Source organism: Limulus polyphemus, unplaced genomic scaffold (assembly GCF_000517525.1).
Source record: "Limulus polyphemus unplaced genomic scaffold, Limulus_polyphemus-2.1.2 Scaffold2989, whole genome shotgun sequence".
NCBI lineage: Eukaryota > Metazoa > Arthropoda > Merostomata > Xiphosura > Limulidae > Limulus > Limulus polyphemus.
In genome coordinates, this window is record NW_013668599.1 from 132587 (window position 1) to 145924 (window position 13338).

Sequence of the window (13338 nt, forward strand, 5' to 3'; positions counted from 1 at the left end):
TATTTTGGTGTATCTGGGATTTCAGAAAGCATTTGACAGGGTTACAATTAATATACTTTTAAGGTTATTTCCTTCCAAATCATACTTATAATTCAAATTATGATAACCCACATGCACTATCTTACATTTATTATAATTAAAACCTATCTGTCAGTTATTCACCCAATTCACTAAATGATCTTAATATTTTGCAAAGCAGCAACATCCTCTTCACAGCTAACAACTTCAAATATCTTAATATCATAAGCAAATTTAAATAATTTATTGATCCTTCCTTCAACTATGTCATTGATGTAAATCAAAGAGCAAAAGTAATAACACTGAGCCCTGAGATATCCTATATGTAACATTAATCCAGTTCGACTGAGCTCCATTTATTAGAACCCTCTGCTTTTTTACATCCAGCCACTCTTCTGTCCAATTAGCTAACTTAGCTCCCACACCTAGAGAGAGAGAGAGATTTTTTAAAAGCCTTTTAAGTTGAATGGTTTCTGAAAATCCAAATACACCAAATATACTCCACCCTTATCAACATAACCAGCAACCTTTTCCCATGTTTGTATTTTATCCTGTTTTAAGTCCGAGGTAATGTAAATATATTTTGAAACATAAACATCAGAATATAATGACAGTGGACAGCTCGAAGTTATATGGAATTGGTTTGTTCATATATAGCCAGGTGTAAAGTATAGAGCTGGTTGTTAACTATAAAATAGGCCTAAAACTATTCTATTATCGCCCATAGAGCTGTAGTTATCCCATTTATTTTCCTCTTAAAAGACACAAGTGCACTATTAAGTCTTATCTTTGAAAGGAGCGAGGTTTGATAAGTTATATTTGTATGTGGGTTTTTATATTTAACCGCCTGATGACTTATGTAATTGCTGTAGTTAGGTATGGAATGAATGAAAAGAATCTGCTTTATTTACTCCTCAAAATGCTCAGTATCGTTCTCGCGACGACCTTGGCACACCATATAAGTAAAATTGTGTCCCTATGTACTTCATTTCTAACCTGTCCAGCCCATATTCGATGTACAATACTGAAACATCTCTGCGGCCAGAGGAAACATCACCAACTAAAGAACAAATGGCAAAGCAATTATACCAAGGCAAAAATTAATGAATTGTTGGACCACGTTTTACTGCTGTGACAGTGCAGAAACTAATCATTCAATAATTTCGAAACTTTAACGTTTATTATGGAAGGTAGAAAACTCATGATATGCCCTCATATCATATGTGTAATAATAAAAGGGTGTGTGACCACCATATTTCTAAGAGGAAAGAGCCTAGAAACCTGAAATTTTCACACATACTAAGTGGATCCTGAGGGTGTGCACCTGTTTATTATTACTTATACACGTGCATGCATATCTTTTTAATAAGGCAAACTAGCAAAAAACCACATAGAAATGAAGTGTGACCACCATAGCTCAAAGGGGAAGAATAGACACCTGAAATTTTACACCCATACTGAGGGTGTGCACCTGGGTGTTCCTTATCTTATCCACGTGTGTGCGAGAGTGCATATTTTTAATGAGGCAAACTAGCGAAAAACCACATAGAAAAGAAGTGGTTCCTTATATTACAAATATAAATCACATTCAGACAGATAGAGATACACTCACGTGAGCGCGTGCACTTTCATTTCTGTGTCTGTGTGACCGCCATAGCTTCAAGAGCAAAGAACTTAGAAAGCTGAAATTTTCCATCCATACTAAGTGGACCCTGAGGGTGTGCACCTGAGTATCATTACTTATTCACGTGCATACACGCGCTCATCTTTTTTTAGGGCAAGCTAGCGAGAAGTCACATCGAAAAAAGATGGTTCCTTACATTAGAAATAGAAATCGCAGACAGACACATACATGCATGCGTGCACACGTGTGTGTCTGTGTGCGTGTGACTGCCATAGCTCCAAGAGAAAAGAACCTAGAAATCTGAAATGCTGCACCCGTACTAAGTAGACCCTGACAATGTGCACCTGGGTATTATTTATCTTATCCATGTGTGCATGTGCACATCTTTTTAATGGGGGGCAAGGTAGCAAAAACCCACATAGAAAAGTAGTGGTTTCTTATATTACAAATATAAATCATAAACAGACACGTACGGGCATGTGCACACCACGTGCGTGTCTCTCTGTGTGTGACCACCATAGCTCCACGAGGAAAGAACCTAGAAACCTGATATTTTCCACCCATACTAAGTGGACTCTGAGGGTGTGCACCTGGGTATTATTTGTCTTATTCACGTGCGCGCATGCGCATCTCTTTAATGGGGCAAGGCAGCAAAAAACCACATAGAAAGGGAGTGGTTCCTTATATCATAAATAGAAATCGCAGACAGACACGCATAGGCATGCGCCTGCCACATGCGTGCTTCCTTATATAACAACTTATAATATATAGAAAAGCCAATGCATTTTGTTAACAATACATTCCAACAATGGCATTTATATCACGTTGCTTAGCAAGAAAAGTATATAGGTTATACTTTTATGCTAAAATAGGTTCAGAATACACACACACTGAAATAGTCTTCTATCAACCTAATAACCCGAGCGAAGTCGTGTACTTTAGCTTGTATATTTGTAGAGAGAGTTTGTCATTTCGTAATGATGATGATGCTGTGATCCAGAGATTTTATGTTGTGTGTATAAAACGAGTATAACACAAACTCGAGACTAAGATACTGAAAGTTATTGTGTCTATTCAATTACCCAATGAGTTAATGTGCTTGTCATTAATCAATTAAAGGAAATTCTGCAAGCAAGTTCACTCTTAAGTTAAGCATTCCATTAGCCGAAATATTAAGTAGTAAAGCATATTGTTGAAATAACAAACTGTTACCTGTAGTAAACAAAGAGTTCTGTTTAAGTTACAGATTAAAATAACAAATGTTAAGATGAAAAATAAAACAATTATAAATATAGATATCATCCTTTGTTTCTACTCATTTGTGGTCGTAGTTGTTCTATGGGAAGAGCTTCTTTGAATTTTTTGTCACTGTCAGTGTACTCGGTGGATGTGGTAAGGATTTGTGCAGAGAATGGTGGTCTCAGTCAAGTGTTACTTGTCCATGATTGGTTAAAAAATGATCCGCAACTGCGTTTCTTTGATGTTGTTGTGTACAAAGAGAGTCAATATGTTTTACTGTTCTTGTGTGTGGGGTTCTTCCAATTTCTTCTATGTACTTATGATGGCAAATGTTACATGTGAGCTGGTAAACAACATTGGAGACAAGACACATCTTTAGATTGCAAAAGCCTTTTTGTATAACTGTTGGCTTGATTATGTTGTAGAGATTTTGTGATAATTAAAAATAATTAATCGCAATTGTAGTGAAACAAACACTACACGCTCTGAACTAAAACCACTCCTTCTGAGCAACGAATATCCACCTTTTTTACATCGAACAAATTTTCAAGGACTATGACGCACAGAAATAAGCATCGTACCTTCAACGTTAAAACAAAAAAACAAATTTTCCGAAGATAACACAAAAAATATGATTTTATAAAACTTCTAATTGACAAAACTATCTCCAAGAAAATAGAAACTATAATTGGGAAATCTAAACTGCCAAGTTACAGAACGCTAAGTCCAACTCTAAAAAGCCAACTTACATAATTGCACCTTTTTTAGAAGATTTTGGATGATGGGAGTTGAAGTTAAGAAAAAAGAGGTACATTGTATATTGTTACGACAGCGGAAGTCACATGACGCTGGTAACACGTAATGAGTTCTACAAAGATCGGGGAACATCACGAATAATCCAGTATTTGCTAGGCGCCTTCTATTTTTGTATATAAGTGCGCCAGGCAATTAGTCGGAATTGAATTGCAGACAGAGATAGAGACGGACAATTGAGTCAAGCAGACGCAGTAGTAGGTAAATGCGTGAATCGTTCGTTGTGAACTATAGCGTTTGTTTAAGTTAAAGTGACTGTGGAAATTAAGTGTATTGCAAAGTTGTATTGAGAAAGAATAAACTAGTTTTATTTAAGAAAGGACTTGTGTTGCTGAAGTTTTTTTGGAAAGAATTTCTACGGAAAATTAACAATATTATTGTCAGAGTCGATCCTTAAAGTAACGTCAAGAAAATCCACACTCCTATTGTAATTCAAATGATTCATAGTCTATAACGTTTAGAAATTATAAAGATAGTAATTAAAGAATGAAAACCGTGGTTCCTTAGTCCAAACACATCATTAATGTTGGTATCTTGAAACCACTTGTCAAGTGCCGTTTTATCAAAAACATGCATAAATAACAAAGAGACTATTACCCATTGCAACACCACTTAGTTGGAGCTATAGTTTGTTGTAAAAACGAAAATATCCATTGTGAAGGATGAAATGTAAGATTTCTCTGACAGTATCTATTGCCAGTCCGTACATCTCCAAATTGTTTATCTGATTCGATATGAATGCACATACTGCATTGACGCCATTTTCTGTTTGTATAGAACAACAGTGTCCAATGTAAAGAGTATTGTTGTGTTCATCACTGTGTCATATATACCATTGTTTCGCGATAGCAGGCTTGTGTGTTATTCAAATGTGCTGGAACGTAATGTAGTAACAGCACTAAAGTTTTACGCATAGGTTAAGACGCTTTCAGTTGCACTGCCGCATACTGATACTATGGGTCTTAATGGAATATGCAGCTTATGTTATTTTGGTAAACCGTGTGCTTCTGGAACGTGACTATTAGAAGGTTTAGGTTCATTCAGTAACTTCTTAGGAAGTCACTTGTTTTTGTAGGTTCATAGATACTCTTTTTAACATTTTTACTCAATTGTTTGAAAGTATTTGAAATATATTTTCGTATTTTAGGTGATCAAATATTTTTGTTCACATATGCTTCTTCTCATAATTACAAAACCTATGCATTTGTCCGATTCTTTGGTGATGTTGTTGTTATCTTTTTTTAAAGCATTTTAAGGGCTTATTGTTCTTGGGTTAATGATTTCTATGTCTTCGTAAAACGTTCGTGATCTTTTCCTCACATCCGCGATTTTCGTTTCAATATCTTTATTAACGTAAAGAGATGGACGCTTGTTGCTATCAAAAGGGTGTTTATTAAGACATTTGAAAGCTGCATGATTTGTTACATCTGTAGTTGAAATTGAATTAATATCCGAATCTATGTTATCAGTTTCAGTGTTGGCTGAAGTAGATGTTGATGATATTCTGCTATATACAAAAAACAGTTGGTTTCGCTGTTGTTCGTAATAAGCAAAGGTTTATTTGTTTCTCTGTTTTTATAGAAATGTTCCCTTCGAATAGAATAAAAAGTTAGTTCAACGTGTTTAAAGACACTTGGTTGGAAAGTTTAATTGTTACTGTAAAAATCAGGTCTTTTAGTTAGAAGGTTTAATTGTTACTGTAAAAATCAGGTCTTTTAATTAGAAGGTTTAATTGTTACTGTAAAAATCAGGTATTTTAGTTAGAAGGTTAGTCCAATGTGTTTAAAGACACTTGGTTGGAATCAACACACAAATTGGCCCTCTACGTCACCTTTTCTTCACTGAAATTCGCGTTAAGGTAAAGAAATACTGAATAAGTTAGCCACTTAGTCACTATTTAAGTTAAACATCAAGGACTAATCCAACAAAACCAAATAATTTTAAATGTCTCCAAAGAAAAGTTTCCCAGTTTCTACACTTGGCTCACGAACAGTAAATCTCATGTTCAAAAGAGATAGAATGTTACTCAAGACTTGATAAGAATTTAAAAAGTATATATGATGAACAAACCAACAAATGTTAATAATGACCAAGAAAACATGACAACAGTAGAAAAAGTAACAGTACCAAATCATCTCACCTTCCTCTTTGAACCTTCTAACTAAAGACCTGATTTTACAGTAACAATTAAACTTCTACGTGATATTCAAGCACCTAAACTATTTTAGGTAATTATTGATAGGTAAAGGGCCATAGATCTCAACAAACAAATCTGAGTAAAACTTGCCGCTTCATGAACTAAAGTTCTAATATGAAAAGGAACAATAAAAGTAAACGGACATCCCAAGATACGAGATTTTTGTGAATCATCATTCTGATATTTCTCTGTCTTATTTGACCGAGAACGACAAGGGGTAATAAATAAATGTGGATTTATATTGACTTACTTGATCTATGGTCTATTGTGAGAAACAAGAGTCTTCGGATGACCATATCTATAAACTACGAATTCAGTAACTTCTTCGTGACAGTTTGAGTGTTAATTTGCCTTAATGGCACAGTTCAACTCACGAAAATAGTTAGTCACAACTATACGTAATTATTTCTAGCATTAGATTTAGAATAAGTTCCAATTATATCAACACCTATTTCGTTCAATTAATCCTATAGGTCGTTTTACACCAAACGTTTTTCCTTTCAAGCCAATATTACTATTTTGTTTTTTTCATTTTCCATAACCAACAGGGTTATGGATAGTCATGTAATTCAGCTAATACAGCAAGTCTTATTGTCTTGAAAATAGCAGGTCTAAATTCCCCATTATTTGCAACGTTTCTTGTACAATACAACACATATGATATGCCAGTTGTTTCTGCAGCTAGTGTGAATCAGTGAGCAAGTCTTCAGTTTTAAAGTAAGCATATATGGATCACTGAAAAAGTCAAATTTTGAAATTTCAGTGACCAGTTAGTCTGAAGCAGTTTATAACCACTTTTAGAAAAGCGTGACCTGTGAACACCTTGAATTATTTGCTGTCCAGATATATTCTAAACATTTCATAGACAATGCAATAACTAAACGTTATAATTATGTTGTCATATAGTTATTTTCAGCTGAATTGAGTGTTCTGTTTGCATGAGCAATTACACCTTTCTGATTTAGTATTGCTTCTTGTCCAGTTGTTGAAACATCTGTACGGATATGGTAATGTTCACCTCTACGAGGACACTAACACTGATGCACTGAACCTTGTTTTAATTTTAAAAAACTCATCTTCACACTATGGGAGTTCAATTTGATTTACTTCTGTTTTCCTAATTGGTGAAGAGGCTTAACAGTAGCGGATATTGTTGGTACAAATTGATTATGACATCTACACATTCCCTCGAAAGCAGTCAGTTATTTACGATTCTTTTGGAGTCTGAAAATTCTTCTGGTCTTATCTTTTTTTAGGAGTTAGCTGTTTATTTTCAACTGTTACCTTAAAACCCAAAAACGAGGCTTCAAATCTACAAAATCTAAGCTCAAGGTATTTTAAATGTTGTTCAAAAGTTGGCGAGAATATCTATATTATCTATGTATGTCTCGCAACAAACATCTTTTATCCTTTATAGAACCTTATTCATGGGTCACTGAAGTGAAGTTGGAGTCTTTTTAAGAGCAATGCACACCTACATATGAAATTTAAAAATCCAAGTACAAAGAGTAAAGCTATATAGGGCTTACCTACTTTAAATACCTTTCCAGGTATGTGTGCTTCGTGTAATATCTTTTCTTCTAGATTTGCAATAATTGCTAAACCTTTACACCAGGCCCGGCATTGGCCAGGTGGTTAGGGCACTCGTCTCACAATCTGAGGGTCGCGGGATTTTTAGTGGTCTTTTTTTCTGTATTTCAAAAGAAGAAGACGTTTGTATAATCAAAAATACTGCAGTGATATAGGTTGTTTGTTTAACTCGGAGGGAGAATTGTTTATAACATCAGAACCGTAAAGAGAATCATTGTCAATGATATAAATTGGCTAGTTCAAATGGTTTATATTGTTACATCTCCGTTCGTTAATTGATTTTCCGTAAATTCGTTCCGACGAAACTTTAGCGACACAAGTCCTTTCTTAAATAAAACTGGTTTATTCTTTCCGAATACAACTTTCCGATACACTTAATTTCAACAGTCGCGCTATAACAAACTATAATTCACGTCTCACGAGCTCGACTTCAACAATACTCCGTTCAATTACACACTCTCTGACTGCAGTTCAATTACTCATTCTCTCTCCGTCGCTTCGTGGCCAGTCTTATATACAAGACTACACTATATCTAGTAATCTCCCGACAATTCACGAAGGTTCGAGAAAGAAGTGGCGTGATACTAGTCATGTGACCTCGCTGACGCAACAATATAATCAATATAACAATATAACATTATTAGGGTTAGTTCCAGATTATCTAGCTTATCCTACGGTTAGCAAATCTTTATCAAATGACAAACCTGTGCCTTCTTATGATTGGATCGTACTATTAAATTAGCTATATTTGTCATTGGATTACTTTTTATTTTTGCTTTTATGTATATAGCTTGCTTTGATCAGAAGTTAAAGTCACAGACTTTACCATGGCCAGGTGGTTACGGCACTCGGCTCGCAATCTGAGGGTCGCAGGTTCGAATCCCCCTCACACCAAACATGCTCGCCCTCTCAGCCGTGGGGGCGTTATAATGTGACGGTCAATCCCACTATTCGTTGGTAAAAGAGTAGCCCTAGAGGTAGCGGTGGGTGGCGATGACTAGCTGCCTTCCCTCTAGTCTTACACTGCTAAATTAGGGACGGCTAGCGCAAATTTCCCTCGAGTAGCTTTGCGCGAAATTCAAAACAAACAAACAAACCTTTACACCAACTAAGAAGAAAAAAGTAATTTGACTCCACGATATCAAGATGCATTGAAAACGGACAAGGAAGATTTTATAACAGCTCTGATTTGGCAACTTCTGATAAAGGGTGAACCCTGCTTTCTGAGTACTGGTGCTTCAAATGTTTAATTTGAAACAGTCTGTGTCATTGTCTATCCTAGTCGAACACTGAAGTCAACAGAACGTAATTATCATGTTAAACCTCAGAGTGTAGAAGAGAGAACAAATGAACTGAAACAATTTCTTCAGACAGCAGAGAACGACATTGAAACAGCAATGGAAAGCCTACAACTGTATGTGTTTGGTTAACGTTTTGTGAAACTCTGATAAGTACTCGCTTGATCCCAGTTTGTAACTTAACAATATTTTTTTTTGCGACGTGTTCAGTATTGTTATTATGAATAATATTACGTATTAGGGTTTTCTTCTCTTAGTTATTTTTTGCGTTATGATCATTGTTTAAACTTTGTTGAATGTACGGCAACTGCCTGTTGTAGAGACACAAGTGTAGATGGTGTAGAGTCTTAGGTGTCGCTGGTAGATGGGTGAAAAACGAGGAAGGGTTCATCGGATATGTCGGTAAAAAGAGCATTGGGTGAGTTTGACGAGGAAGGGGCGAAATGTGAATCAGGGCCGAGGGGCTGGAAGGGTGTGAGTTCAGACAGATTGTTGGTTTGTTGTGATGCTTCGACGTTTACGGGTTGAACTGGAAGCTGGGTCTGAGTTCTTTTTTTCCTTCTTGTTACAGTTGTTTGAGTGATTTTGTCTTGTAGTTCTGTTTCCGATGTGGGCGTAGTCTGAGTTTCTGGGTCTTTTGTAGTTGTTTGGATTGTACTGTGGGATGTGAAACTCTGGTAGGTGGCGGATGTTGTACGGAGGTTGTGAAGCATGAGCTTGGGGGGGGGGGTATACTGGTTAGGGTAGGGGTGTGGGCGAGGCTTCCTGTATGGTTTTTCTGCTTTAAAATGGTGGAATTCAAGAGAGCAGCCGTGGGTAAGGATGAAGTCTGCTGTCAGTTGAGAAGTCGTGACAACTTTGATGAGGTGAACCTGTTTTCATGGATGTGAATCGGTGGACTGCATGGAGAGTTGAGTTGGTGGAAATTTCGAGAGCTTGATTATTTACTTCTGTGATAAAAGACAGATGAACGTTTCTGAGAAAGACTGTGTGTAGACTGGCATTACTTTTGGGGGGTTGGCAGGTGACGGTGGGTTTGAAGATCAAGGGCGGCATAAGTATCAGAGGTCTTCGGGTGTTCTGGGCTGAGGGATGATACCTCCCTTGCGGAGACGACGGGTGCGTTCAGGAAATGCGCGTACTTGGGGCTTGTCTCAACGGATGAAGTTGGTGGTGTCCAATGGAGAGTGGTAGTACGCGGCAAACTGTCCATTACCCAACGCCGCCGGTAATGATTTGCTGCCAGGAATGCATGGTAAGAATCGTGGAGAGCGTGTTATGATTGGTTGGTTTATCGCTGTAGCTGATTGGAGGAGGGATTTCCTGTAGATTCAGCTAATGGTAGCCACAGGTTATGCACCTCTAACCCGGAATCTCTGTTTAGTGAAAGTTTAATTGTGTTAATATCAAACGATTCTTTAATTTTTCTTGTCTTTCAAAATTTGTCCGTGTCGATGATTCTCGTTTGTTTTGTGTCCAGTTGGCATGGCATGTTCTGCAATGGTTGAATTTTGTGTTTTCCTGTTCTTTTAAACAGAATGGTTACACTTCCTCCTTCATCAAAAACTCACTGCAGAAAACCACAACAGAAAGAAAATATCAGAAAAACACTACCACTACTACCATTTACCACCCCTACCTGTAAAATTTCAATGAAAAACTGAAACACCTAGCCAAGAAATTCAACATAGAAGTCCGGTGGAAATCCTACAAGACATTAAGGTCCATTCTGGTAAAAAAAAACAACAACAAACAAACAACCTACCAATGAAAAACACACAAACGTCATTTATGAAATTCCGTGTTTCTGCAACGAAACATACGTTGGAGAAACGGGAGACTCGTGACAAGAATAAAAGAATATAAAGACATTAAGACTCACGAAAACACAAAATTCGGTCACTGCAGAACACGCCATGCCAACTGGACACAAAATAAACTGTGGAAAAAAAACAAACTACAATCATCAACACAGACAAAGTTTGGAAGACAAGAACGAACGAACTTGGTGATAACTCAAACAAGCCTGGTCGGGTTTGTAAAACAAAAAAAAAACCAGGGGCGCTCAGAAAGTTTTGTTTTCTCTTCAGTCCCTACACGCTGTGTTACAGGTACGGCTATAAGAGCATGACAGTTTACAAAGCTAGTTATTCAGGTATGATACATACCAATGTTTGATTGAAGTTTTGTTTCTGTGTGATATTTAGTTTATTGTTAATTAGAAATTAATGGTAGAGTGACTTAATAATTATATAGGTTACCTCTCAAGCGAAGGGAAACTCTGTTCGGATCGATGATCCAGTCTTGTACTTGTATGTCTGTCATGCGGCTCGGAGAACACGTGGCAAGCACGTGTTTTTGTTTGTGCACGTGGTCGTGACATTATCCGTCGGAGTCGGTGAAGAGAGCAGGGAAATATCTTCTGCAGGGCGCCGGATTTGTCCTTGGTATTTTTGAGTTCAGAATTTTCAAAATGATAGTTTTACAGGGAAATATCTTCTGCAGGGCGCCGGATTTGTCCTTGGTATTTTTGAGTTCAGAATTTTCAAAATGATAGTTTTACAGGGAAATATCTTCTGCAGGGCGCCGGATTTGTCCTTGGTATTTTTGAGTTCAGAATTTTCAAAATGATAGTTTTACAGGGAAATATCTTCTGCAGGGCGCCGGATTTGTCCTTGATATTTTTGAGTTCAGAATTTTTCTGTGGGAAGATGACGTGTTAAATAGGTTAATAGCACGTAAACATTAGCTAGGAATGAGTTAGCCATGTTGTTTACAGGAACACGCATATTTAAACCTCAAGCCCAAGTATGACGACATATTTCTAAACAAAATATTTTTATCTCATGCTTGTGGTAAATCATGCTTATAACACAGGAATGGTTAATTTTATGTTTAAAGATTTACTTCAACTAGGCCTGGTTAGGGCACTCGACTCACTATCTGTGGGTCGCGGGTTCGAATTTTCGTCACACCAAACATACTCGCCCTTTCAGCCATGGGGGGCGTTACAAGTGATGGTCGATCCCATTATTCGTTGGCAAAAGAGTAGCTCAAGAGATGGCGGCGGGGTGGTGTTGATTACTGCTTTCCCTCTAGCCCATCACTTCAAAAGTAGCGATGGCTAGCGCAGATATAGCGCTCGTGTAGCTTTGCGCGAAATTCAAAACAAACAAGTTAGTTCAACTAACCTAAGCTTGATATTCCTAAGGAAAAGACGTACCTTGCTCCTTCAACGAAACTATGGCCTCAAACAGTAGCTTCAACGCGTGCGAGAAATTCCCGACAAACGATAGACGAAAAGAAACCGACAGTAACACACAGTACGAAGAACAAACCCGGCAGACTAGAAGAAGAACAGAACTCTGTCAGACCCCCCAGCACTAGCCATTCTACAGGTAAGTCTGGTTTTGATGCACAAGTACAGTCAACATTTGCTAAAGATATAACACACAAATTACAAAGCCTAATAGACCTTGCCAAAAAGGACTATACACTTAAAATCAAATATCGGAGAAAACAAAACTCAAGAAGACCTCTGTACATAAAATTAACACAAATTTTCATACAAAACGTCCAGATATGGAGGAAATTGACACCCCTGAACAAGGAGAAGAACACATCAAACCACACGCAGAACCCCCAAGAAGCAAACTAAACTAAACATGAACACAACGAAAAAACAGAACAAACAAACACTGAGCTAAAACATACATCACAAAGCTATAGACGAACAAAGGTTTAGAAGGCGTCTTACGGCCATTAACTGAGTAGTCGGTTGAGGTCAGCGGCCTCTGACCCTTTAACGAGGACGTAGCCCTTAGCCAGACATTTGATAGCAGCGAGTTAAGATTCTCTGTATTATTATGGAAAATTGTGGTGTGTTTTTTGTGTTCTGTATTGATTTGTTCGTCTATAGCTTTGTGATGTATGTTTTAGCTCAGTGTTTGTTTGTTCTGTTTTTTCGTTGTGTTCATGTTTAGTTTAGTTTGCTTCTTGGGGGTTCTGCGTGTGGTTTGATGTGTTCTTCTCCTTGTTCAGGGGTGTCAGTTTCCTCCATATCTGAACGTTTTGTATGAACATTTGTGTTGATTTTATGTACAGAGGTCTTCTTGAGTTTTGTTTTCTCTAAGCGTTTTTTTGTGTTCTGTATTGGAAGGAAGTTTTACAGTACACATATCAGGCAACAAACCTAACCCAAAATATTTTGAAATAAAAGATTTACACTCAAGCATCACAAACGAAGAAATAGAAACAGAACTCACACACAAACACATACGATACACCAAAGTCGAACGTCTTTTCTCTAACAGAACACAAAAACTCTCATATTGAGTCAAAATATGTGTACATGAAACAAAATATCCATCCCCCCCAGTAGCACAGCGGGATGTCTCCGGACTTACAATGCTAGAAACCGGGTTTCGATACCCGTGGTGGGCAGAGCACAGATAGCCCTTGTGTAGCTTTGTGCATAATTAAAAAAAAACAACAAAATATCCAGAGCGTGATATCAAATGGTATCATTTTCTGGTATCAAAAAATACACCGTTGAACCT